The 27,904-nt window shown below is 34.8% G+C and overlaps 1 protein-coding gene and 1 pseudogene across 1 annotated transcript in view; one reads left to right on the top strand and one right to left on the bottom strand.

Annotated features, from left to right (window-relative positions):
• Positions 1-27,904, top strand: part of GNAL (G protein subunit alpha L) — a 515,222-nt gene that overhangs the window by 10,712 nt on the left and 476,606 nt on the right. The window lies entirely within an intron of this gene.
• Positions 797-2,171, bottom strand: LOC130458381 (dnaJ homolog subfamily A member 1-like; annotated as a pseudogene).

The following is a 27,904-nucleotide window of genomic DNA, read 5'->3' as shown; positions in this document are numbered from 1 at the left end:
CAAGTCACTTAACCCTATTTGCCTAGCTCTTACTCCTCTTCTACTTTAGAATCACTAGAGAGTAACCTAAAATCAAACCATGGTGTCAGGGTAAAAAGTTTTGACTAGGAGCCAGGAGAGAGACCTGGTTCAAATCCTTCCTCAGGTACTTAGTGGTGGGAGGATGGGCAAGTGGCTTAACTTGTCAGAGGATCAATTTCATTATGTGCAAAATGAAGATAGTACTTTCACTTCCTGGGTCACCAGGTTGCAAAGAATGTTCTTTGTAAGCTCTGGAGTGCTACATAAATGTGACTCATTACTATTATTATTGTAATGATTATCACCAAGAAGGAATAAGAGAGCAGGGTGAGTCCAGCATCAGGAATCAATACATAAAATGTTTCTTTTTTTAAAATTTTCTGATGGTGAATTCAGTACAAAATTTTAATTTCAGAGCTTAACAATTATAAGTGCTTGTGTACATTTAGTCAATCCAGAATCAAACCTCAGTCTAAGCCACTGCATATACACATTGAAACAAAAAAGTACAAATCATGAAAAAAAATGCTCTGAGGCTTCTTTACCATAAGGAAATAATTAACAATGTTAAACTATTTTGCACACTGAACATCATAAATTGCAAAGTCAGCATTTTATATTACTGATTTTAACTTTTAAAAACACAACTATAGTTGAATATTACAAGAAAAATAATAGCTAGTAGTGAGTGTGTTGAGATGATTTTAGTCCTTCACTCATTCACTATTGCGTACAAAAGCCAGTATTACAATGAAGAGTATTCACTGGACTCCCATTAAGAGGTTTGACACTGAACACCTCCTCTGGGACGATGTTCATCATCCTCAAAAGCTTCCCCACTGTACTGGCACCTTCTTTCTTGAGATGGGTCAAAGTCCACCAGTTCTAGTTGATCCATTTCTTCAGTCTTCTTCACTTTCTTTCTTTCAGGCAGTAACTTTCCCAATGAAGGTGATCTGACCAGGATGAGAAGTTATAACTATAGTTCTACTATCAAGAGTTGATACTGGTTTCTGAAAACCACACAATGCTTCAACCAACTGGATATCCATACACATGAAAAGGTCCTCACCTCAATGTGTGAATATAGGGTTGTCCTTCTGATCCAAAACAATGATAATATCTCCTGGCTCAAATCCTGGCTCCTCCTGGTCACCTTCACCATGGAATGTTATCTTCTGACCATCTTTCATGCCCTTGTCAATATGGACTTCTAGAATTTTTTTTCTCTCTAACAATTTTCCTTCCATTACAGCTTTTATATCTATCTTTAGGGCTTCCCCATGCTCTCTCTAGGCATTCTATGCAAACTGATTGAATTTGCTGAACCATTCCTGGTCCTGGATGAATTCTTATTTGCATTCCAGTACCTCTACAATTGGGACAGCATTCTACAGCTCCTTTCTTATCACCCACATTCATCACAAATTACATTCTTTTGCAAAGCCAGTTTTCTTGTTGCACCATTATATAGATCTTCTAAGGTCACCGACAACTGATGAACAACATTTTTACCTCAATGTTCCCTTTGCTTTCTTCCACCTCCTCCAAAAACACATCAAAGATATCAAAAACATATCAAAGCCACCACCAGAACCTGCCCCCCCTTTTTATGACTTGTTCTCTTCTTTTGTCAGAAAGCATTTGGTAAGCTTGAGAAATCTGTTTTAACTTTTTGCCTTCATTTGGATTCTTAGCTGGGTGATATTTCAAGGCTAGTTTTCTACAAGCCTTTTTTTAGTTCTTCCTGGGAGGCATTGGATTTTACTCCCAAAACATAACAAGTTGTTTCCTTTGCCATTTTCTATAGCTGTGGAGCAACCGGATCGGTGTCAGCAGAAATTCAGGGAAGTAGGCAACCTGGAAGGATCGAGAGGGAGAGTAGCTGAGGAAAAGATATAAAAAGAACCAGGAGGTAAAAAAGGGAAACTTAACACCCACTAACATTTTTCTGCCTTTGGGTAGGATAGTTGAACTTTTATCAGATCAAAAGCTCATGCCTCCAGGTGAGTCCTGTAATAAGTAGTAATAATGTCCCTAGAGTAATCCAAGCTCAGAACTTCAGCCCAGGGCCAGTCTGGCCCATTCAGTTCCTTCTTCATGAACTTAAAAGGTTACTCTCAAACTTTATGGAGCGGATTCAAAAATACTTTTATGAATACTGTCCTCCTTTTCTGAGGATATGGACTTGCTCATCTAGTCTCTCTCTTTTTTCTCTACCACTTTTAGCCCACAAAGGTGCTTGGTTTTCAACATGAAAGTGAAAAGGGTTACTAATAAAATTACAGGAATGCCTAAGGTTGAGAAAGTTAAATGCACTAATGTTAAGGATTGACTGTATATTAAATAGCATATGGGAGGACTCATAATTCTGATTTTGTTAGCCACCTGTATGGAGATAAGAATCCAGTTGGTTTTGAAGTTGGCATATCTCTAGGCTATTGGTTTCATCCTTCTGAAAACTGAAGGATTTGGAGTAGCCTCAGGCCATCTGAACCAAAGACTCATAGCTGGGTAGGTCAGTTGGCTAAGTGTAAAGTCAAGTGACCATCTGATTACTGATAAATCTATATGCATTTATAAGAGGTAATGACTCTTGGATACAGAACTACAACAGTTGTGCAATTTATAGCCTTAGACAGTTACTTGCAACAATGAGGGGTGACCAACTTGCCAATATGTCCAAGGCAGGACTGACTAAGGCCAATTCTCTTTCTGGGAGGTCATACTGCTTCAGGGAAAAAAAGCAAACCACAAAACAAAAAAGGGCCCAAATTTGTGCTTGCTTTTCCCAAAACTATTAGGGAATATATAATGATGATGATCCAGCTAAAGGAGTGTGAAAACAGTACTTAAATGGGAGTGAGTTCAAGTTCTGCCTCTGCAAGATCTCACAACTAGTTATATGACCCCTGGCAAATAATGTCCCCTTGGACTTTTTTTACATTTGTAAAATCAGAGTGTTAAATCCAATTATTGCTAAGCTCTCATCGAGTTGTGAAGTTCTGTGGTTGTGTAAATATAGCATTAATGCCCTCGGTTGTATCTTTTTTCATAAACATTTGGCCACAGTTTTGTTTCTTTTGAATAAATAGCTATGCTACTATTAGTTCAGACTATTTGACTGATTTTTATTGGTATTCTTATTTATAGCTACAATGATTTACGTGAAGATGTGTGGTTTTTTAAATGACAAACAACAAACATTTACCTACAGGAGGATTCATTATCCACCTATTCAGGGCTAATAGCATTTATCTATGTGCCAGGTTCTGTGCTATATCCTGGGATATAAAAACCAAAGTTAAATAAATTGTATTTGACTCCAAGGAGCTTACAATCATTTGAGGGAACATGTATATGGGTATATCTATATCTATATATCTATAGATATGTATCTATAGATATATAGATATATATTTGTTGTTAAATAATTTTCAGTCTTGTCTGGCTTTTAATGATCCTTTTTCTTGGCAAAGATAATGAAGTAGTTTGCCATTTCCTTCTTTAGTTCATTTTACAGATGAGGAAAGTGAGGCAAACAGTGTCAAGTGATCATCCAAGATCACACAGCTAGTAAATGGCTGAGGCCAGATTTGAACTCAGAAAGATCACTCTTTCTGACTACAGGCTTGATGGCATTCTATCTACTATGCCACTTAGCTGCCCTTATCTAAATATATACATAGATGCACATATGTATAAACAAGACATATACAAAGCAAATAAAAGGTAACTTTGGATTGGAAAGCCCTAGCAACTGAGGGTGAAAAAGCAGATTTCACAAAAGTTAAATGATGGTCAAAAGATAACTAGAAGTGACCTGAGAGGACATCTTTGTCAAAACCCTCTTTCTACAGATGTACCATCTGGGCTCCAAAGAGATTAAGTGATATGACCTATTTAAGGCATAGGGGATGGCCAAGGTGGGATTTGAATCAAGGTCCTCTGATTCTAATGGTCTTTCCACTAAGTCACACTGCCACATTTTTAAGTAACCTTTTAACAAAACAATGTGATATTACATCAAACTGAAAGACCACCTTGGAGAGCATCTCAGCCAATTCTCACCTCTTTTGTTTTATTAAAGAATTATTCAGTAAGATTCATTAAAATTATCTCTCCATTGTACATTTACACTGAATCATGTATTTATTTTCACTTTTATTCATTGAACAAATCCATCATGTGCAAAACACTTGACTGGGCATTGAGGAGATAAAAAGATAATTGAAAAATGGTTCCTACCATCATGCATTTTATAATCTATTAAGAGGATAAAGTGCTTACCCACAAAGAATATAACTATAAAACAGTAGTGTAGAATAGAGTGTGGTAACCTAAAAAAATTACCAAGTTCTATGCATGGATGTAAGGGGAAAAGACCATCATTTGTTTGGGGATGAAATAGTGTCCATGAATAGTAATGCTGCTAATGTATCTTCACAGCACTTTAGAGTTTATGAAGCACTTTATATTGGTGATCTCATTTGTTCCTCTTGGAAATCCTATAAGGAAATGCTATAAACAGCCTAGTATTGTTATTACTTTTTTTTGCCAGATAAGGAAATTAAAATTTAGATAGATTAGATGACTTACTGGTCCAAGCCAAAAAACTTGAAGTACCAAACTATCATTTAAAAAAATAGCCTTTTTAAAGTTCTCCTTTCTCATCTTGATTTCTGTTCAGTATTTAAAGCTGTTGGTCACCCCCTCTTCCTGGATAGCCTCACCTTCCTGGGCTTTTCAAACTCCCATCTTTCTTGGTTGAACTATCCTCTTTCTACTGAGAGGGAAGTTTAATCTTCTGAGGAATTCAGTGCCTTGATTAAGGTCACTTTGAAACTTAGATTCAAGTCCAATTCTCCTGACTCCAAGACCTTTGCTCTTTCTGCTGCCACCCACTTAAATAAAACCATTTAACGTTTAATAATGAAAAACTTGTATGTTGAGACATCAGACCAAAGTTATAATCTTGAATTTTTCTTCCAACAAATGATGTTAAAAGGAGTATTCATTCAGTCTGGGAAACCAAGAGATATATCATGCATATAACTTTACCTACGATATTTCCATTTTCCAAAATTACTGAATCTTGATTGGCTAGATTAAGTAAATATATTTTTGTTTGTTACTGAAAGATGATTAAAATTTTAGAGGTCAGGTAAAGGAGAATTGGGCATCACTGAAGAGACTGATAATAACAGAGAAGAGTTAAAAGATGATTTTACTTGCAGGGGAAATAGATCTATGAATGTTAAGACTTTCAATTCTCTTTTCTCTTCAGAAGAAAAAGTACTTTTATATATGCTTTTCTCTGGGACCAGGAAAGGACTTTATTTATATAGAGTTGTTCATTATATAGAAATGCTTATGAATCAGAAAAACAAAGTGTTCTTATGGTCCATATTGTTGAGGTATAATAAGAGTGCCATATAGAACCCTTTGTAATGCTTTCTCTAATACTGTTTTTATTTTTAGTTAATTTGTACATATTGAAGAAAAACTTTAAAAGGTTGAGTGATCTTTTCTTTAAAGTTGCAGGAAAATGTCACAATTTCATATCTGTTGTTAACATTTTAGAAAAATATTAATTTTAGAACAACTTAATTAGTTTCTCTTTGTATCTCAAAGGAATTATCTTTTAATTATAGTTCTTCAAAATTTGGAAAAATAGGTCAGATTTGCCTATTAAATGAGAGCTCAGAATTTTTGAGAAGTAATCAAAGAGCTATAAATGGATCACTTAACTACATTCCCTGATTACAATCTGTTGTGGCCACATGATTTAGTGGATGGAGTGCTAGATTTGGAGTCAGGAAAACCTGTGTTCTAATCTGGTTCAGATGCTTCCTAACTGCTTGATTCTGAATAGTATAAATATCTTTGAGTCTTAATTTCCTCACCTCAGTTGTTGTTCAGTCATGTCCAACCTTTCCTGACACTATGAACCATACTGTCCTTGGGATTTTCTTGGTAAAGACACTGGGGTAGTTTGCCATTTTCTTCTCTAGTGGATTAAGGCAAATAGATGTTAAGTGACTTGTGCAGAGTCCTACTGGATTTGAACTCGGGTCTTCCTGACTTCAGGCCCAGTGCTCAATTCACTGAATCACCTCACTGCTCATCTTTGGAATGGGGAGAATAATACCTATAAATCAGTGTTATTGTGAGGAAATGAAATCACTTATGTAAAGAATTTTAAATTTCTTAAAGCTTTATATTATTTTTTTACTTCTAATTTTAGATTATTTAAAATAAAACTATTGTTATTACTAGTCTCATCTTTTCAATAGATTTCCTATTAACAGTTCTGGAATGAGTTACTATCCTGCTATTATTTGATGTGATATTCTTCAGGCCATTGCACAGGTGGATTTAAAAGCAAAAACAAACAAACAAACAAAAAACTTTCACTGTAATTGAATTAATATATTGGTGCATAAGCCTGTATTTTGTAGATAGGATCATAGGAATGATCTGTGCCTCATCATTACACAATTTTAATTTCTTTGGCAAGGTGTCTACATTGTGAAAGCTTTTCATTCCATGAAGTTTAGTGACTATGATTATTCAGTACATTGATAACTACTAAAAATGCTGTTCTTAAAATTTTATGGATGGGGACTTCTGGGTAAACATGGTGGCAGTCTAGAAGCAGGACACTTCCTCTCCTCAACACCTACCGATATAGACTACCTCAAAAGGCAAAAACCAAATTCATATGAATGAAGGGACTCTACAGTAGGGCTCAGCATTGAAGGTACATGGTGTTTGGGCATTTCTACCTGATCTAAGATCTAAGCTGATCTACCCTCCCCCATCCCACCTATGGAGGCAGAGTCAGAGCCAGCGAGTGCTAGAATCGGCGAGTGAGTGAGGGGCACCTCTAGGTCCTTGGCAGATGACTAAGACCACCAAAGACATACCCCTGAGAGCAACCCTGAAACCCCAGCAGACTGAAGAGTGCAGACCATGGGCTCCGGCAGTGAGATAGCACAGAGAAGGGCAGCAATCAGCAGAAGCTGCAGAGACTCAAGAGCTGGCCTCAGGCAAAATTCTTGCTCCTTAGCTTCATACACAGAGGGCCTGCCCTCCTCACTCAGATTTCTGATTGGAAAGGGAAGGAAAAAACCACCATAGTGATGACAAATAGTGCCCAGGAACAACTTCCCAACACCAAGAAAAACTAGAAGAAGGGTTTGACCCTGGATAATTTTTATGGAGGAAAAATACAGAAAAATTACAAAGAAAATAGGAGAAAAGGAAATACAAAATGCACCAAAACCTTCTCCCCCAAAATGGAAATTGGCTACAACCTCTTGAAAAGTTTAAATTGGAGCTTATCAAAAAGATGGAAGCCTTCTGGCAAGAAAAATGGGAAATGGTTCAAAAAAAAATAACAGTTTAAAGGACAAGATTTTCCAATTGGAGAAACAGTTGGAAACTACAAAAAAACAGGATAGACCAAACCAAAAAGGAAAACCAGTCCTTAAATACCAGAATTAGGCAATTAGAAGCCAATGATCATGCAAAACAGCAAGAATTAATAAAGCAAAATCAAAAGACTGACAAAATAGAAGAAAAAATAAAATATCTCACTGACAAAATGACAGATCAGGAAAACTGATCACAAAGAAACAATTTGAGAATCATTGGTCTACCTGAAAACCCAGAAATAAACAGAAATCTTGATATCATGCTACAAGAAATTATCCAAGAAAATTGCCCTGATGTTCTTGAACAAGGGAGCAAAATAGACATTGAAAGAGTTCATAGAACACTCTCTACACCAAACCCTCAAAAGACAACTCCCAGGAATGTAATTGCCAAATTCAAGAGCTTCCAAGCTAAGGAGAAAATTTTACAAGAAGCCAAAAAAGAGACAATTCAGATATCAAGGAGCACCAATCAGGATTACACAAAATCTGGCAACTTTCACACTAAAGGACCCCAAGATTTGGAATATGATATTCAGAAAGGCAAGAGAATTGGTTCTTCAATCAAGGATCACCTACCCATCAAAACTGACTATATATTTCCAGGGGAAAGTATGGGCATTCAACAAAATACAAGATTTCCAAGTATATGTAAAGAAAAGACTAGAACTAAGGGGAAAGTTTGATATCCAAACACAACAATCAAGAGAAACACGAAAAGGTAAATGAAAAAGAAAGGGAAACGGGGGGAAATTTTTTATTGAAACTTTCTTCTTTAAGGGCTTCAATAAGATCAAATTTTTTATATTAATATATGAAGAAATATTACTTGTAACTCTCAAAAATTATATTCACTATTATGGCAATTAGAATAATCATTTGTAGGAAGAGATTAGGGTAATAAGTGGTATATGATGATATGCAAAAAAAGAAAAAGGGAGGGGGACATTGAAGATGGCACCAAGAGAAACTTGAAGAAATAATATAAATAGGATAATCTTTATCACACAAAGAGACACATGGGAAGGGGAGGGGAAGAGTACTATTATAAGAAGGAGAGGAAGAGAGTGCTAATAGGTAATACTTAAATCTTACTCATGGTGAAGTCAATTCTGAGAGGGAAGAGCATCTAGATCCATTGGGGTATTGAATTCTATCTTACCCTACAGGGAAACTGAGAAGGGAAAACTAAGGGGGGAAGGGAGGTGGGGAGTACAAAAAGGGAGGGAAAGAGGAGGAGGGAACTTAGCAGACCCCCCCCAAAATAAGAAGGGAACAAAAATGGAGGGGGCAGAAAGGGAAGCATATTAAGGGTGGGAATTAGGGGGACAGATTAAAAGCAAACCACTGGTTTAAAAAGATATAAATTGAAAATGACCAAATAAAATAATGTTTAAAATGAAAAAAAAATAAAAGGATATAAAAAAGAAGAAAGGACAAAACTAGGAGAGGATATCAAAATGCTGGGGAATACACAAGTGGCAATCCTAACTTTGAATGTAAATGGAATGAACTCACCCATAAAATGAAAACAAATAGCAGAGTGGATTAGAAAGCAAAATCCTACCAAATGTTGTCTACAAGAAACACACATGAGGTGGGTAGACACTCAAAAGGTTAGAATGAAAGGATAGAGCAAAATCTATTGGGCCTCAACTGAGAGAAAAAAGGCAAGAGTTGCAATCATGATATCTGACAAAGCCAAAGTAAAAATATATCCGATTAAAAGGGATAGGGGAGGTAACTACATCCTGATAAAAGGCAGTATAGACAATGAGGAAATATCAGTAATCAACATGTATGCACCAAATTGTATAGCATCCAAATTTCTAAAGGAGAAACTAGTGGAGTTGAAGGAGGAAATAGATAGTAAAACTATACTAGTGAGAGATCTGAACTTATAACTATCAAATCTAGAGAAATCAAATTAAAAAATAAATAAGAAAGAAAAAGGAGATATGAATGAAGTCTTAGAAAAATTAGAGTTAGTAGATATATGGAGAAAAATAAATAGGGACAAAAAGGAATACACCTTTTCAGCAGCACATGGTACATTCACAAAGATTGACTGTGTACTAGAGCATAAAAACATGGCAAACAAATGCAGAAAAGCAGAAATAATAAATGCAACCTTTTCAGATCATAATGCAATAAAAATAATAATCAGTAATGATACATGGAGAGCCAAATCAAAAATTAGTTAGAAATTAAATAATATGATTCTACAAAATCAGGTAGTTAAAGAACAAATGACAGGAGCAATTAATAATTTCATTGAAGAAAATGATGATGGTGAGACATCCTTTCAAAATCTATGGGATGCATCCAAAGCAGTACTCAGGGGGAAATTTATATCCTTGAGTTCTTATATTAACAAATTAGGGCAGAAGTCAATGAATTGGACATGCAAATCAAAAAACTTGAAAACAAACAAATTAAAAACCCCCAGATGAAAACCAAATTAGAGATCCTAAAAATTAAGGGAGCAATTAATAAAATTGAAAGTGAAAGAACTATTGAATTAATTAATAAGACTAGAAGCTGGTACTTTGAAAAAAAACAAATAAAATAGACAAAGTGCTGGTCAATCCAATTAATAAAAGAAACGAAGAAAACCAAATTGACAGTATCCAAGATGAAAAGGGAGACCTCACCTCTAATGAATAGGAAATTATGGCAATCATGAAAAACTATTTTGCTGAATTATATGGCAACAAATATAGCAATCTAATGATATGGATGAATATTTACAAAAATATGAATTGCCTAAATTAACCAAAGAAGAAATAGAATTCTTAAATAATCCCATATCAGAAAAAGAAATCCAACAGGCCATCAAAGAACTCCCTAAGAAAAAATCCCCAGGGCCTGATGGATTCACCAGTGAATTCTATCAAACATTCAGAGAACAGTTAATCCCAATACTATACAAACTATTTGACATAATAAGCAAAGAGGGAATTCTACCAAACTCCTTTTATGACACAAACATGGTACTGATTCCAAAACCAGGCAGGTCAAAAACAGAGAAAGAAAACTATAGACCAATCTCCCTAATGAATATAGATGCAAAAATCCTAAATAGGATACTAGCAAAAAGACTACAGCAAGTCATCACAAGAGTTATCCACTATGACCAGGTAGGATTCATACCAGGAATGCAAGTATGGTTCAATATTAGGGAAATCATCCACATAATTGACCATATCAGCAGGCAAACCAACAAAAATCACATGATTATCTCAGTAGAGGCAGAAAAATCCTTTGACAAAACACAACACTCATTCCTATTGAAAATACTTGAAAGCAGAGGAATGGAAGGGCCTTTCCTAAAAATAATAAACAGTATTTATCTAAAACCATCAGCAAACATAATCTGCAATGGGAATAAACTAGATGCATTCCCAATAAGATTAGGAGTGAAACAAGGATGTCCATTATCACCTCTATTATTTAATATTGTACTAGAAACACTAGCATTATAGCAATTAGGGAAGAAAAGGAAATTGAAGTTATTAAAATTGGCAATGAGGAGACCAAGCTATCACTATCACTCTTTGTGGATGATATGATGGTCTACTTAAAAAATCCTAAAGAATCAACTAAAAAGCTAGTGGAAATAATTAACAACCTTAGCAAAGTTGCAGGATACAAAATAAGCCCACTTAAGTCATCAGCATTTCTATATATCTCCAACACATCTCAGCAGCAAGAATTAGAATGAGAAATTCCATTTAAAAATCACCCTAGACAACATAAAATACTTAGGAATCTATCTCCCAAGATAAACACAGGAACTATATGAACACAATTACAAAACACTTTCCACACAATTAAAACTAGATCTAAACAATTGGAAAGACATTAACTGCTCATGGGTAGGACAAGCTAACATAATAAAAATGAAAATGCTACCCAAACTTATTTACTTTATTTAGTGTCATACCTATCAAACTACCAAAAAACTTTTTTACTGAATTAGAAAAAAAACCCGTAACAAAATTCATTTGGAAGTACAAAAGATCAAGGATATTTGGGGAAATAATGAAAAAATGCAAAGGAAGGTGGTCTTGCGGTCCTAGTTCTCAAACTATACTACAAAGCAGTGGTCATCAAAACAATATGGTACTAGCTAAGAGATAGAAAGAAGGATCAGTGGAATAGACTTGGGGTAAGTGACCTCAGCAAGACAGTCTATGATAAACACAAAGATCCCAGCTTTGGGGACAAAAATTCACTATTTGATAAAAAAAAAACTACTGGGAAAATTAGAAGACACAGTGGGAGAGTTTAGGCTTGGATCAACATCTTACACCCTACACCAAGATAAACTCAGAATGAGCGAATGACATGAATATAACAAAAGAAACTATAAGTAAATTAGGTGAACACAGAATAGTATACATGTCAGATCTTTGGGAAAGGAAAGACTTTAAGACTAAGCAAAAGTTAGAAAAAAATCACAAAATGTGAAATAAATAATTTTGATTACATTAAATTAAAACGTTTTTATACAAACAAAATCAATGTAACTAAAATTAGAAAGGAAGCAACAAATTGGGAAACAATCTTCATAACAAAAACCTCTGACAAAGGTCTAATTATTCAAATTTATAAAGAGCTAAATCAATTGTACGCAAAATCAAGCCATTCACCAATTGATAAATAGGCAAGGGACATGAATAGGCAATGTTCAATTAAAGAAATCAAAACTATTAATAAGCACATGAAAAAGTGTTATAAATCTCTTATAATCACGGAAATGCAAATCAGAACAACTCTGAGGTATCACCTCACACCTAGCAGATTGGCTAACATGACAGCAAAGGAAAGTGATGAATCCTGGAGGGGATGTGGCAAAGTTGGGACATTAATGCATTGCTGGTGGAGTTGTGAATTGATCCAACCATTTTGGAGGGCAATTTGAACTATGCCCAAAGGGTGCTAAAAGACTGCCCTTTGATCCAGCCATAGCACTGCTGGGTTTATACACCAAAGAGATAAGGCCACCTTCCTTCACATTTTTTTCATTATTTCCCTGAATATCCTTTTTTACTGAATTAGAAAAAACCATAGCAAAGTTCATTTGGAAGAACAAAAGACCTGTATAAAATATTGATATACTCTTCTCTTTAGGTTTTTAGGAAACCACACTCTCTTCTGGCTCTTTTTCTACCTATCTGACCTCTCATTTTCTACCTCCTTTGCTGCCCCCCCATCCAGACAGGTATCTTACAGGCTTCTGTCCTGGGACATTTCTCTCTATACTACTTTCCTTGGCAATGCCATCTGCTCCCATGGACTTAATTACCATCTTTGTGCTGATGAGTCTTATTCTACCCTAACCTCTCCTGTGAATTTAAATCTTGCACCACTAACATTCCCTAGAAATGATGAACTCCTTGAGGGCAGGGAGTGACTGTTTTGGTTTTTTTATATCTTCCATACTTATTACAGTGCCTAGGTGCTTTGAAATTGTTTATTGATACACTGAGTGAATATTATATTGTTAATATTAGTTGTGATGGTACCTTTCTCTTACTATACAGTTAATCTTTTTGAATATGAAATAAGAGAGTCTAGAACTGAAGGAGGCCTAGAAGTCGCCTAGTCTAGCCCCTTTACTATAAAGATGAGGAAATTGAGCCTCAGAGCGTTTAAGTGACTTTCCCAAGGTTGTATAGAAAGTGACAAAGCTGGAATTTGTACTCAGGTCCCTTGAATCCAATCCCAGTATTCAAGATTATCTTTCCTTAACTTTCTGTCTCCCCCAGCACCTAGCCCAATACTCTGTTTACGACAACTTAAAACATGTTTGTATGTGTATATAAAATATATAATATTCATATAAATATGTGTGCATAAAGCATGTGCACATATTTATATATATGTATATATAAAATGAATAAAATGATATGCTTCTTTAGCATGTATCCTCACAACAACCTTATGGGGTTATCTGATAGTGTTATATCTTATAGTATATTTTTAATATGAAATAGCAAAATTCTGCAAAATCTAGAATTCCTAATAGAATTTAAGGTTTATATCTTTATATATTATATATATATTATGTTATGTATATATTATATATATATTATATCTTTATATAAATTCTCTGAGAAATGCTAAATAATTACATATGTATACATAGTTTATTAAGGTTTAAGATCACTTTCATTACTGGCATAGTGCTTGACATATATAAGTATTTGTTGATTCAGTAATAATGTAAGGATTTTTCTGTTTTACAGATAATAAATAAGATAGCAAGTAGGTAGCTAGGTTAGTGATTAGAATGATGGATCTGGAATGAGAAATAACTGAGTTCTAATCCAGGATCATATACTTACCAGCTGGATTTCCAATATTTCCAATATTGCTTTTCAGTCATCTTCTAATTCTTTGAATTCCCTGTTATCATAATAGCTCTTCATAGTGCTATTATTTTTTTTTATCTCATTCTTCTAGACTACTTTCTGACTTAGGATTTTATGTGAGTGCTGGACTCTGCAGACTTCATAAGGGAATACTTGGGCTATATTTTTGTCCTTTTAGGTACTTCTGATGCTTTCACAACTGTACAAATCACTTAACTTCTGTTTGCTTTAATCTACTGGAGAAGGAAAAGGCAAACCATCTCAGTATTTTTGTCAAGAAAACATCATGAATAACATGGTGTATGGGGACATGAGGATTAGAATACAACTGAATGAATGAACAAAAACAACAACAAATATAATAAATATCAGATGTGGTTTTTAAATACAGCTGTCCTGGTCCCCAGTCTTTAAAGGACTTGTAGTCCTAAATGTGGCACAGAAATGTCCATTTTTGTTAATACTTTGACCTCTTAAGAGTCAAAAGAATAAGATACTTCATCTGGTAAGATTATTATTTGGAAGGGATAAAGAAAATTTCTACATTATAGAGTATTCATTTTCTTATTTAAAAATAAGATTTTATACCCTTTGGTTTTATATCATAATGATTTCTAAACCACTTCTCTTTTCCAGCACAAATGAACCAGTTTTCAGAACAAAGAAAAGCAAGTGAGGTAAACCAACCTACAAGATGACTACAGCCAATGTCATGTATAACTTTTTGTACTTTTAGTTCTTCTACTGGAAAGAAGAACATATATTTCATCTTTCTATTCTTCAAGGCAACAATTTGATATTACAGTTACTCAACATTTAGCTTTCTACTTTTGTGTTGTTTTCTTATAGTCTTTGTGGATATTAGTGACATTATTATCTGAGTTGGCTTAATCATTTTATATCAGTTCAAACAAGTCTTCCTATGGTTCCCTAAATTTCTCATTATTTTTGTTGTTGTTGACACCACAAAATCAGGCAGTGAGTATTTGCTTTCTTGTTCTTTATCACAGTATATGCTTATATATACTGATTTGTTTTCAAAGTTTAATATCTAGACTATTAATCATGGTTTTCAGGGGTCCAGTGATTCTTAAATTTTTTCTCCTTAATCTGTTTTCCAGGTCAATTGTTTTTGCTCTGAGACACCTCACATTTAATTTTATTTTTTGGTCTTTTAAAGTTCAGTTAATTTAATTTATTTTAAATTGTTCAATATCTTCTAATTGGTCAATTCTAATTTAGGGGGAATTATTTCCTTAGGTAAAGTTTTTGCCTCTTCCAATTTATTAATTCTCTTTCCTCATTTCTTTTCCTACTTTTTCTTACATCATATTCACTTTCTTTTAGAACTCACGTTTAGCTCTTTTTCACTCTTGCTCTAGGAATCCTAGTTTGATTGTGTCCAAATTTAATTTTTCTTTGAGATTTTGGTTGTTGAGTCTTCTAATTCTGGGAATTTTTCTGTATCTTAATAGCTTTTAATGGTATTATTCTTTGTTTTCCTTCTCATTCTGCTAGTCTACTTCCTAACTTTGGATTTTATGTTAGTTCTGGACTTTGCAGACTTCATAGGGGAATACCTGGTCTATATTTCTGTCCTTTCGAGTCCTTCTTATGTCTTCACAACTCAGACTAAGAGTGTGCAAGCTTTCAGTTTTGTCAAAGTGCTATGACCCAGGATGATCTGCTCCCTGCCTCCATTGTCTGAGCTCTGTATTTCCTGATCTTTATTTGTATCTGTTGGCTTGTCCTTGGAGTTTCAATACTGGGTTCTGTCTCTATTAGCCCTTTGGGAGGTTCTGGGTTCAAAGTGACTGAACTGTAAGGGTCTAGGATTCCTGATCTCGTTCTTCTATTGCAAGTTTCCACCAAGGACTGGAGGTTATAACTGAGTCACTATTTTGTACTTGGGATCTGAGTTACAGAACTACTATTTGCTTCCAGAACTTTTCCTTGCTCACTATTTCCTGCTCTGGCACCCAGTCTCAGCTCTTCTTTAGCCCCTGAGAACTAGAACATTCCAAGCCACTTCTGGCCAGATCCCATCTCCAGTGACCAAAGGCTTCTCTGATTGATACCTTACACTGCCCTGGAATAGAAAACTATCTCACCATGCCCTTTCCCCCCTTGGATTTCACTATCAGAATTCATTTCAGTGAATTTTCTAGATCTTAATGTAAGAAGTTTGATGGAAGAACAAGATTCTGTTTCTTCCTACTTCACACTATACCTTTATCTTGACTCCATCTCAACATATTTATTAAACACCAACTATATGCAACGTCCTATGTAACCTTTTTGTATTCTGATAGTAATAAGAAATAATATTTATAGCTAACATAGTGTTTATTTTTTACCAAGTTCAGTGCTAAGCATCTTACAATTCTTATTGCATTTGATCCTTCCAACTCTGGGAGGTAGGTTCTATTATTTTCCCTACTTCACAAATAAGAAAACTGAGGCAAAGAGATTCTAAATGACTTTCTCAGGCTCAAATAGCTAGTAAGTGTCTAAAGACAGATTAAACTAAGATCTTCTGGACTCTAGGCTCTGTACTATAGCCTCTCTGACATCTTAGTTGCCCATAAATAACAATTCTACATAAGTTAGTGAAAAAACCCTAACAATTACTATGAACATTCATTCACAAAATATTTTTTGGACAAATGCTATATTAAAGACAAGATGTTAACATGGGATACACATAAAACAGTATGTGTTCCTTGTCTTCCTGTATCTCAGTTTAGTAGAACATAGGATAATCTATTGAACCCAATGGAGCAACGAACTTCATAATGGTCTCTTTCTGTACTAAGGCTTAAAATATATACTTTCACATTATAAAATGATAGCATATATTGCCTTGTAAAACAGAAGAGACTGTTTAAAGTGATACTCTGCACTTGAATAGTCAACTTTACTTTCAAAAAGGAACTTTATTGAAAAGAATAGAGTCCCTTAAAAACCAATCAGAGTTTTATCCTGCCTCCCTTAAATCTTATCTCTTTAAGAAGGGGGGAAAGACCTGATTCCTTTGAAATATAGGGTGAAGATAACCGTATTGTACCTCTGCAAAGCAAAATTGCCATAAGATAAAATGGGTATCCAGTGATCAGAAAGGAAAGATAACAACAAAAGTTAGTTGGAGGAGAGAGTTTAAAGGATTCTATTTCTCTCTCTTCTCTAAATTGATAATTTAGTCACCCATAGTAATCACAGGTTGATAGGAAAGTGAGTTTATTGGGGAAACATCATATTATTGATATTCATGATATTTGAGAACATGCAAGTTTTTACTAGAAAGCAAAAAAGAAAATTTTCTTTAGTGAGATTAGACAGATCAAACAAAATCCTCAAAACTCAAAGATCTCTTTTTTATTAGCATTCAATACATACTTCCATAATGGTCATTGTTGTAAGAGCACACCCATACAAAACCAAGGCCCCAAAATATGATAATATATGCTGATGTATATCAGGAAGTATACTTTGATCTGCATCCATTTGACTCCAACAGTTCTTTCTATGTAGGTAGATAGCATTTCCCTTCAAGATTGTCCCAGATCATTACATAGCTGAAAGTAGCCACGTTTCCCCAGTTGATCATCATACAATATTGCTGCTGTGTATGATATTCTCCCAGTTCTGCTTATTTTTCTCTTCATCAGTTCATGCTGATCTTTTCAGCTTTTTCTGAAATTATCTTCCTTATCATTCCTTATAGCATAGTAGTATTCCATCACCAAAGTGTACCATAGTTTGTTTAGTCATTACCCAATTGATGGACATTCCCTCAATTTCCAATTTTTTGCCACCACAAACAAAGCTGCTATAAATATTTTTGTACAAGTAGGCCCTTTCCTTTTTTTACTACCTCTTTGGGATACATACCCAGTAGTGATATTACCAGATCAAAAGACATGCACAGTTTTATAGCCCTTTGGGCTATAAATTTGGGCACAATTCCAAATTGCCCTACATAATGGCTGAAACTCAAGAAATCTGTTAACTCTTTTTGTTAAGTTGTGCAGAAAAGTATTAGAATCACATCACAATAATTTAAGCTCCTGCATGCTCTGATATGCTAGAAGGAATGCTCTTATAGAAATCATAAATGAGTTCTAGACCTGACTGAAATTAATGAATTGTGTGACTTTTGGTAAATCAACTTCTCTCTCTAGCACTTGATGCCTCATTGGACTAGATTATTGCTAACAGCTTTCAATTATTAAATACAGATTTCTTCAATTTAATTTTGAATGATCAAAACAACTGACCTCTAAAATTAAAGCTAGCAGAGAGCTTCCAAGGGTCTTGTACAAACTTGAAACTGGGTGAATTGAGTAAGACAGCTTAATTTAAGAAGCTTTTTAAAAAAATTTAAGCTGAGTTAAAAAGATATTCAAACTGGTACGTAGTTGTTTTATTAAACCCTTTTCCTATTACCAACCACTTTCTATAGTTAACTAGCCAGTGGTGTTATTTGAGTAAAAATTTTATGTTATTGACAGTGTTGCAGGATGGAGGGCTATTATATCTTACCAAGTGTGTACTGGAACATTATTTTTGCTAGGCTTGTTCTCTAACAAATCACTTGGTGACAGCTACTGGAAATATAAGCATACTACATGGGACAAACTGATTAAAAATTCTAATCTATTATGCTTCATAATAGCTACTAATAAGTATAAAGGAATGAATGAATATATGTGTACACATATATGTGTTTGTATTTATGTGTATGTAGACACATATATATATTTACATACATATACATATGTAGAGTGAGAGAAAGAGAAAAATAATCCGAAAATATTGTATTCTGTAAGTGAAAGGTATATATATTAGAAATTCTCATTTAGTTTAATTGGAAGGAAGGGACAGAAAAAGAAAGAAAGGGGGAAGAAGAGAAAGAAAGAAGAAAGGAAGGAGGAGGGGAGGGAGAGAGGGGAGTAAAGAAATGAGGAAGGAGAAGTATGAAAGAAATAAAGGAAGAAAGAGAAAGCCTGAAGTGAAAATTTTGAAGATATCCAAACTTCTACAAGATGGGGAAGAGGACTAAGAATGAGAGAGATATAGATTTTTAGGATCATAAATTCTTAGGACCTTCCTGTGATGTATAAAATTTTAAACATTTATCTATCTTATGATTTTAAGACTAATGTTTATTTGGTGGTGTTTTGTATATTTTTTGAAAACACTGCTTTTATGAAGTCAGCTTGCTTGTAGAAAATGAGTGAATTTTTCCATAACAATATTCCTAGATATCATTTCCCTCCTTTGACATGGGAACATGAAAGAATACACAATCTATGTAATTGGCATTAATAAGAAATTAAAGAAAAGGGTATGAATTATAGTCTCATTGTGCTTAATATTATAGTCATAGAAGCCAAAGTAAAGGCTTCATTTGTTAATATTTCTAGGCTTGATTCACTATTCTGATATTGTAAAATAGACCAGAGACCTTGTTTGTTTGTTTTTTTAACACAAGAAGAATGCTTGTCAGTTAATAACTTTCTTAGAAAAGAAACTAAAGACATTTGGGTGGGACTCAAAATAGTTTAAAATATAAATATAAGACATTTTCATTGTATAATAAACACTATTGTTTGGATCTGATGATCTAGTTGATAAATGAAGACCCATTGCTTTTTCTTCTTTTTCCTATTGACTTTATCAATCAATCCATAAACATCTAAGGATGTAAAACAAGGAAAAGAAAAACAGTCCCTGCCCTCAAGAAGCTCATAATATATTGTATGTACAACATGAAAAGAGACATATAAAAAGCAAGAAAAATGTATACAAGATAAATAGGAAACCATTAACATAGAAAAGTGACTAGAATTAAGAAGGGTTGAGAAAGGCTTCCAGTAAAAGATGAAATTTTAATTGGACTTAAAAGAAGTCAGGAGGTCAGTAGATGGGGAGGAAGAGCAAGAGCATTCTTGGCATAGAGGAAATCCAGAGAAATTGCCTGAAGTTGACAAATGTAGAATCTTGTTTGTGGAAGAGCCAGGAGACTGATGTCATTGGATTGAAAAGTGGCTGGTGGGAAGAAAGGTGTAAGAAGACTTGAAAGTTTAGGTTTTAAATGGTTTTAAATGCCAAAGAGAGCTTTTTGTATTTAATCCTGGAGGTGATAAGGAGCCACTGTAGGTTACTGAGTAAAGTAGTGATGTGGCTGGGCCTTACCTTTAGGGAAATCACCTTAATGGTTAAATGGGGGATTGGTTGGAATAGGGAGAGACTTGAAGCAAGCAGAGCCACCAGCAGACTGTTATAGTAGAAAGGGCATGAGCTGATGAGGAACTGTGGGGATAGAGTGGTGGCAGTGTCAGAGGAGAGAAGGGGACATATGTGAAAGATCTTGGATGCAAAAGCTTGGTTATAGAGGGTAATAGAAAGTGTGGAATCCAGATTGACTTCTTGGTTGTGAACCCAAAGGATGAGGAAGAAGATGCTACTGTCCACTTTAATAAGAAAACAAAGTTGGTAGAAGGTAAATTAGAAGGAAAGATAATGAACTTGATTTTGGACATACTGAGTTTAAATGTCTACTGGACATCCAGTTCAAGATATCTGAAAGGTAGTTGAAGATGTGAGATTGTAGATCAGCAGAGAGTTTAGGGCAGGAAAAAGATATTTGGGAATTATCAATGAAGAGATGGTAATTAAATCCAGGGGAGTTGATGACATCACCAAGTAAAGAAGAATAGAGGGAGAAGAGAAGAGGGCCTAGGACAGAACCCTGAAAGGCATATTTGGCTGTTATGATCTGGAAGAAGATCCAGCAAAAGAGACTGAAAAGGAGAGGTCAAATAGGACAAGAACCAAAAGAGAGTGGCATCCTGAAAAACTAAAGAAATGAGAATATCAAGAAAATGAGAATGGTCAGTATAATGTTAAAGGCTGCAGAGAGGTCAAGGAGAATGAGGATTAAGAAAAAGTCATGTATTTGGCAATTTAAAAAGTTATTGGAAACTTTGGAGAGAAAGTTTTCAGTGGAATGGTAATGTTTTAGTCAGATTTTAGGGAGTTCAGCTATTGGAAAATGAGAAAGTAGAAGCTTCTATTATAGGTCACCTTTTGGGAGAATTTAGGTAAAAAAGCAGAAGAGATAAAATGATAGTGGGGATAGAAGGATAAAGTGAGGGATTTTCTATATTAGCAACTCAGATATGTATGTAAGCAACAGGAAATGATCCAGTAGAAAGGGAGAGATTGAAAATGAGTGAAAGAGTAGCAATGACAGAGGCAGCAACCTGTTGGAGTAGACAGGATGGAATGTGACTACTTGAACAAGTCTGAGGGTTAGCCTTAGTAAAAGTAAGGTCGCTCATCACACAGGAATAAAAGGAGAAAAAAGTGACAGATGGCATCTTAGTAATAGGAGATGAAGAAGGAAGAAGGAAGAGGAAACTCATAGCTAATGGCCTCATTTATTTACCTGTAAAATGTGACAATGTTCTCAGCTGACAGAGTGGGAAGAAGGGGAGCCATGGGAGATTTGTGGAGGGATTAAAAAATTCAGAAGAGCCACTATTGAGATAGTGAGTTGATGAGGAAGATATAGTGGAATTGCCTAGTCAAAATGAGAGCTAATAAATGTGTAGTGGACCCTGTAACAAATGTTGCATTATTTTCTTTAGTAATATATGTGTAGGAGAAAAGGCAGTAAATGGTGGTAATGATAAGAGGTTGAGGCTGACTGAGTATTATCAGTGTTTTGATAAGGGAGTTAAGAATTCAAAGGATCAGGATTATTTTAATTTAATTGGTTTACCAAGGGGTCAAGATAGGGAAAAGAGAAAATGGGGATATGGTCTAGGAGAAAATTGAATGGTCAGTGGGGTTGGAGGTCATGGTATGGGCAAAATGTAAGGTTTTGTAAGAGAAGAGGCAGAAAGCCAATAGATTGTGGTTAGATAAGTTTGGGAATTCTTAAATATAGAGGTGATACATTTGTGGATGATGGCAAGATCAAGGATATGACAATCTTTGTGTGTGACTGAGTTGGAGTGTAGGAGTAGTTCATGGGAAATGAGTAGGTTGAAGAATGGATAGTAATTAGAGAAATTCACTATATATGTTGAAATCCTCTAGTACGAGGGCAGGAGTTGGGGAGAAGAAAAAACTTGTGAGACTGGTGCTAAACTCATTGAGGAAGGAAGGGAGCTTTTGTTTGTGAAGTAAAAAGTATTGCAAAGTAAGGAAGGGTTATTTTTTTTTTTGCCTTAGAAATGTAAGAAAAAAAAGAAAGAAAGAAAATGGCAAAACATATTGGATAGCAAACCAATTTTGGAGTCAGGAGGATCTGGTTCAAGACCCACTTCTGCTACATATTCAGTTGTGTGATCCTGGGAAAAATCACTGAACCTCACAGAGCATAAGGCAATTTAACAAAGATTCCAAGTTACAAAGCATGTGCCAAGTTGCATCAGTGATGAAATCACAAATCCAAAAAAAAAAGACAAAAGAAAAAATATTGCTTTAAATCAGTGTCAAACAGCAAGTTTTTACTGAACTCTTAAGAATTATAAAGGAAATTACTTTCCATAAGAAATGTATTATTTAATTGCGTTGTAAGTTTACAACCCAATAGGATCTTTATGTTATTTAGTCATTTCAGTCATGTCCTATTCTTCGTGACCCCATAGGGAGTTTTCAAGGCAATGATACTGGAATGATTTGCCATTTCCTTCTCCAGGATATTTCACAGATGAGGAAACTACCCAGACAAATGAGTAAATTACCCAAGGTCATACAGCTAGTGTATGAGACCAGATTTGAACTTATGAAGACGAAAATTCCTCATTCTAAGCCCAATTCTCTATCCATTATATACCTAACTACTCTAATAGAGTTTACAGTGCATTATCAAGAACTGATTCTTTTTTTTTACATTTTTATCTTCCATCTTAGAATCTATACTAAGTATCTGTTCCAAAGTAGAAGAGTGCTAAGGACTAGGCAATAGGGGTTAAGTGACTTGCCCAGAGTTGCACAGATCAGAAGTGTCAGGTCAAATTTGAACCCAAGACCTTCTGTCTCCAGACCTGGCTCTTTATCCCCTGAACCACCTAGCTGCCCTTCAAGAACTGATTCTTATACCTTCAGTAGTGCTACATCATTACCAGGAAGCCTTTCCATACCTCTCAAGTTTGTATATCCCTTCCAGTATAGCAAATTACCTTTGAAGAAGCAGCCTCTTCTCACATATTGGTCTCAGAGTACAGATCCACATTTCTTGAACCTCTAATCTCTCTAAACTGCTGTTTCATAGTTTCTAGATATATTCTATATGAATGCATTACTACCGATGCTGTGTTCTGATCCATAGGGATAGACTTGCTATCCAGGTGAAATTGTTGGTGATAAGTTGGAGTATTTTGTCTTACCTAATGTAATGACTGTTTTCCTCCATGTTTTCATTCCCAGAATGGGGTGTTATACTTAGGAGCAAAAGTCTTGGGTTCAAATTATAGCTTGGCCACTTAGTATTTGTATAATTGTAACCAAATCAGTCTTAGTTCCCGCCTCTGTTTAGTAAAAATGATGTTACCCTAGACTATTTGGTGAAAAATATCTTGTAAATAATAAAGTTGTATGTCAATTTGATATTATGTTACTACTTAACATCAATAATGAACATTGTTAATATTAAAAGAATATTTTGTATTTAAAAAGCTCTTAAAGAAAACATGTAGAAACACCAATGTTACTGAAATGCAGATTATAAACTCATAGAATATAGAAGTGACATAGAAGTTAGATCTTATAACTGGAAGGAACTTCAAGAAATCACATACTTTTAAGTTCTCAACAGTATTCCATGAAAGATTATTATGCCTAATTAGGACAGCTTGCCAACTTAAATGAAAGAATTTAACAGATCTAATATTTTTGTCTTTTTAAAAACATGGCTCAGTTTCAAAGATTTTGTTGTTGTGTATAATGTTCATGTTAAAATTAATTTAAAAAACACTAAAAATCATTGCCCAGTCTTTAATATTTGCCTAGCCACATTTGTTTAGAGAGAACATGGCAGTATAACAGGACTAAAGAAAGAATCACCTTCACTTAGCAGGGTGAGTATCAGAAGCAATTGAAGGAAAAATGGTAAGGTGGCTCCTAATTACATGTATTATTGAAGGAGAATCATAAATGTCACAGAAACCAAGAAAGGATAGAGTTTCAGAATTGTTAATAGTATCACATCATGTAGAATAGTTCATAAAGACCAAAGCTGAGAAAGGACTATTGGATCTGAGGCTTCAATTATTTTGGTAGCATAATGAAAAAGAAGAATTGCAGATGGGGAAGAGAGTAGGAGAAGGAACACTTGTGAGGAGGTTATTACATTAGTTCAGTTGGGTGATAAATGAGGGCCTATATTAGGATGAAGATAGAGGGAATATAAAGGAGAGAATAGATTGAGAGATACTATGAAGGTGGAAATTTGATCATCCCATGAGAAGTGAAGAAGAAATGAGAAACAGGGAATTTTGGAGAGACAGAAGCAGCAATTTTAAAGGAGTAGGCTTAGGGAGAAAAAATAATGAATTTTATTTTAGTTATGTTGAGTTTGAGGTACTTGATCCTGTTTTTACTTGAGTTCCAAGAATGGTCATGAAATGGGTTTCCCATGCCTTTCTGGCTCTGCCATGCCTTTTCTGGCTCTGTCAGACTCCAGTGACAAGTGATAACCAGAAGAACAGCTATCATATGATGTAAATAATCCAAGGTAAAATTCATAAGATGGGCAATTAATGAACTTTTGGGGAGAGACAAGGGATACCAAGATTTCTAGCTTGTGAAACATTAACATGTATGGAAGACCAAATGGTTATGGAGGCCAATGAAATCAGATTGAGGAAATAAATTGGGCCAATAGAGATTGATCAAGGAACCGATGGAAAGTGGCAAGTGTTTTTAGTTTGGAGATTTGGGTGTTGTTTAAGAAAGTACAATTTTAGTGTTCCTGCCAAAAGCAAGATGTGAATAGAGATGATTGGTCACTTTTTATGATGGGAAACCTATTATCTTTTAAAGCAGTTTATTCCAGTTTTAGATTGCCTTGATTGTTAGAAAGTTTTCTTGGCTTATATTGAGACTTATAAATCTAGCTGCAGAATCTACTCATTGTTCTTAGTTCTGACTTTCAGAGTTAAATTAAATTAACAAATTTAATTTCTTTTCTACACAAATAATAAGTATACATTTCTTTAGCACTTTAAGCTGGACAAAGCCCTTTCCTCACAGTAACCCTGAAAGAGAAAGTAAGAAAATCCCCATTTTAATTATGAGAAAACATAATGTCATAAATGAAGGGAATACAAAAATACATTACTTGTAGTATGTCTTGATTTTAGCAAGTCACATAGCCAAATCTTTCATATAAATGTAGACAAAATTGAGAAATATAAATGAATTATAGGATAGTTGGATTGTGCCTCTGGAAGAAATATTAGGGATTATGAAGTCTTGTCCTATTTTATAGGTAAAGGTGATAGTAGAATTAGTTATAATCCCAACTGGTTAAAAACTTGATTAGTGGTTTGATAGCACCTTAGGAGAAGATCTCTGGGGGTACGTTGTAGGGATTGTCTCTTGGCCCTGTCTCATTCGAAATTTCTAGAAATATCTTGGATGAAGTTATATAAAGCATGCTTATCAAAGCTGTAGAAGAAACAAAGATGAGGAAGAGAGTTAAAACATTGTTTTATAGAACCAAAATTTTGAAAATACCAGTAGTTCAGGTATCATGTGAATGTCAATATTTAAGTTCAAAGAATCAATTGCATATTATGGCATAGAGAAACTAAGCTTACAAGCAGTGTATCTGAAAAAGATCTCAGATCTAATAAGTAGATCAGAAGTTAAGTGTAAGCAAATAGTGTGACGTGGCTTCCAAAAGCAGTTAATTTGGAATGGTGTTAACCGATGTATTTCTTCATAATTAAGGGAGGTAATAGACCTACTATCATTTGCATTCATCAAACTCGATCTGGAGTATTGTGTTTCACTCTGGGTGTAATGTTTTAAGGATGACAAACTAAAATGCTGCCTAAAAAAGGGAAGATTAGCATGGTGAAAGGTCTGGAAAGTGTCATGTGAAGAACAGTTGAGGTGATCCAAAATTCCCTAGAAAAGAGTGGGTTTGGGAGAAGCAGGCCAGCTCTGTTGAAATGTCTGAAATTTTGTCATGTAGAATAAAGTGGAGATATTCTCTATAGCATGACAAGACAAAATGAAGGAGTGGCAATTATAGGGCTGTCACTTTCTTCGAATTATTTATCCAAACACAGAACAAGCTGACTTAGAAAGTATTCAATACTCTATTACTAGAAGGGTTGAGCATTAATGTACAGGCTTCTCAGGAAGGAAAGTCCCTGAAAGATTTATATCCTTTTATGTATCAGTGTTAATGAGCATATCAGATCTTTCACAGGAGCAAGCAAGTTTTGACAGGAAGGAAGAAAGAAAGAATAGAAATAGATTGGTGCTTGTTAGGTAACATGGAGAGGAGAAAAGCCAAAAACTGGGGGAAGTGGGAGGATGTTGGTTCCCCAAAGACAGATTTGCTTTACTTCTCAGTTGTACCTAAGGGTAGATTTGTTTTGGGGTGTCCCTATGTCATTTAAATTTAAATAAGTAATACAACTGCTCTATCCTTAGTATCCTAGTAAATGAGACGTTTGAAAAGGTACCTATTAATGTTTATTGGAAGTGTAACCATCATAGCTTCCTTTTCACTTAGTGCCTAGCTACCAAACCCTAGCCCTCAGAGCATGCAATTACACTTTTTACCCTGATGTCAGTCTTGGTTTCCATCTGTGAATCTCCATTTAATACTGCTTGCTATAATAGCTAAGATTTATACAGTGTGTATTATGCTCCAGGCACTATGCTAAACACTTTATAATTATTATCTAAATGACCTAGCTGTTCTGTGTGAAAATATACACATACCCCATATAACATACATATACATATAGTTACACACATATGTACACATGTATATACACATACATACAGGGATATAGGATGCCCCAAAAGTTTTAGTGTAATTTTAAGCTATTATAATTTTAGTAGCTTAAAATCATATTAAAATATTCAGAATATCCTCTATAATAAATTCTACATGTTACTTTGAAAGTTGTCCTAGTCTGTTCTTCCTTCTGAGCTTCCTATTCTTCTTTTCTATGTATTAAAAAAGTATTAATGGCTCACTCTTTTGCATCAGTATGTAATCCCCCATATTGCAAATAAAAACCAAGAGCGGAAAAGAACAAACTTTTAAAATTTTTACAAAACCTTAAAACTTTTAAACAAATAATTAGTCATGCAAAATAAATTATAGCACCTCTGGAGACATTAGTTATTGTATGCATCACGGTTCTTTAGTCTTTCAAAATTGTTTTTATTTAGTGTGTTACTCTCTGGGTATTAATTATTCTAATTCTTCTCATTTTACTCTAAATGGGTTCATTCTAATTAATATTTTCTGAAATTGTCTCTTTCATAATTTCTTATGCAGCTCTCGGCCTGCGAGAGGCTGCAAGGGGAGAAAGAGAGGATAGAGATAGAGTAGAAGTTTTTATCCCGCGAAGGGCGTGAACGAGCCGACTTTAGAGATGTGAATAACCGAGTCAGTAGACAAATATTATTTGTATGAGCCACAGCTAAGCTCCGACCACTGAGTGTAATTATTCAGGCTGAAACCACCCAATGATCTCAATTTAACACCATACTGGTCAGAGGATAAAACTAGCTCAGATGGAAAGGAGATCAGAAACTACAGGAGGTAGATAATGCTAGGTAGCATTAGGAGAAAGAGAGGAAGTAAGGCAGGCCTGGCCTAAAGACCAGGCCTTAGTGAGAAAGATAGAGAAGAGAGAGAGAGACAGGGGAGAAGATGCTACTTGCCAAACCTGGGGATGCTGATCAAGTGGGTGGAGCTTACTGGAGCTTGTTTATTTATAGTCTTGCCAGCTCAATACATATTGAACAGTTATATGATACCTCAATACATATGGATGAGTTACCTGGGGTATC

The sequence above is a fragment of the Monodelphis domestica genome, chromosome 3 (assembly GCF_027887165.1).
Source record: "Monodelphis domestica isolate mMonDom1 chromosome 3, mMonDom1.pri, whole genome shotgun sequence".
In the NCBI taxonomy this organism is placed as follows: Eukaryota; Metazoa; Chordata; class Mammalia; order Didelphimorphia; family Didelphidae; genus Monodelphis; species Monodelphis domestica.
This window is presented reverse-complemented; position numbering and strand designations above follow the sequence as displayed.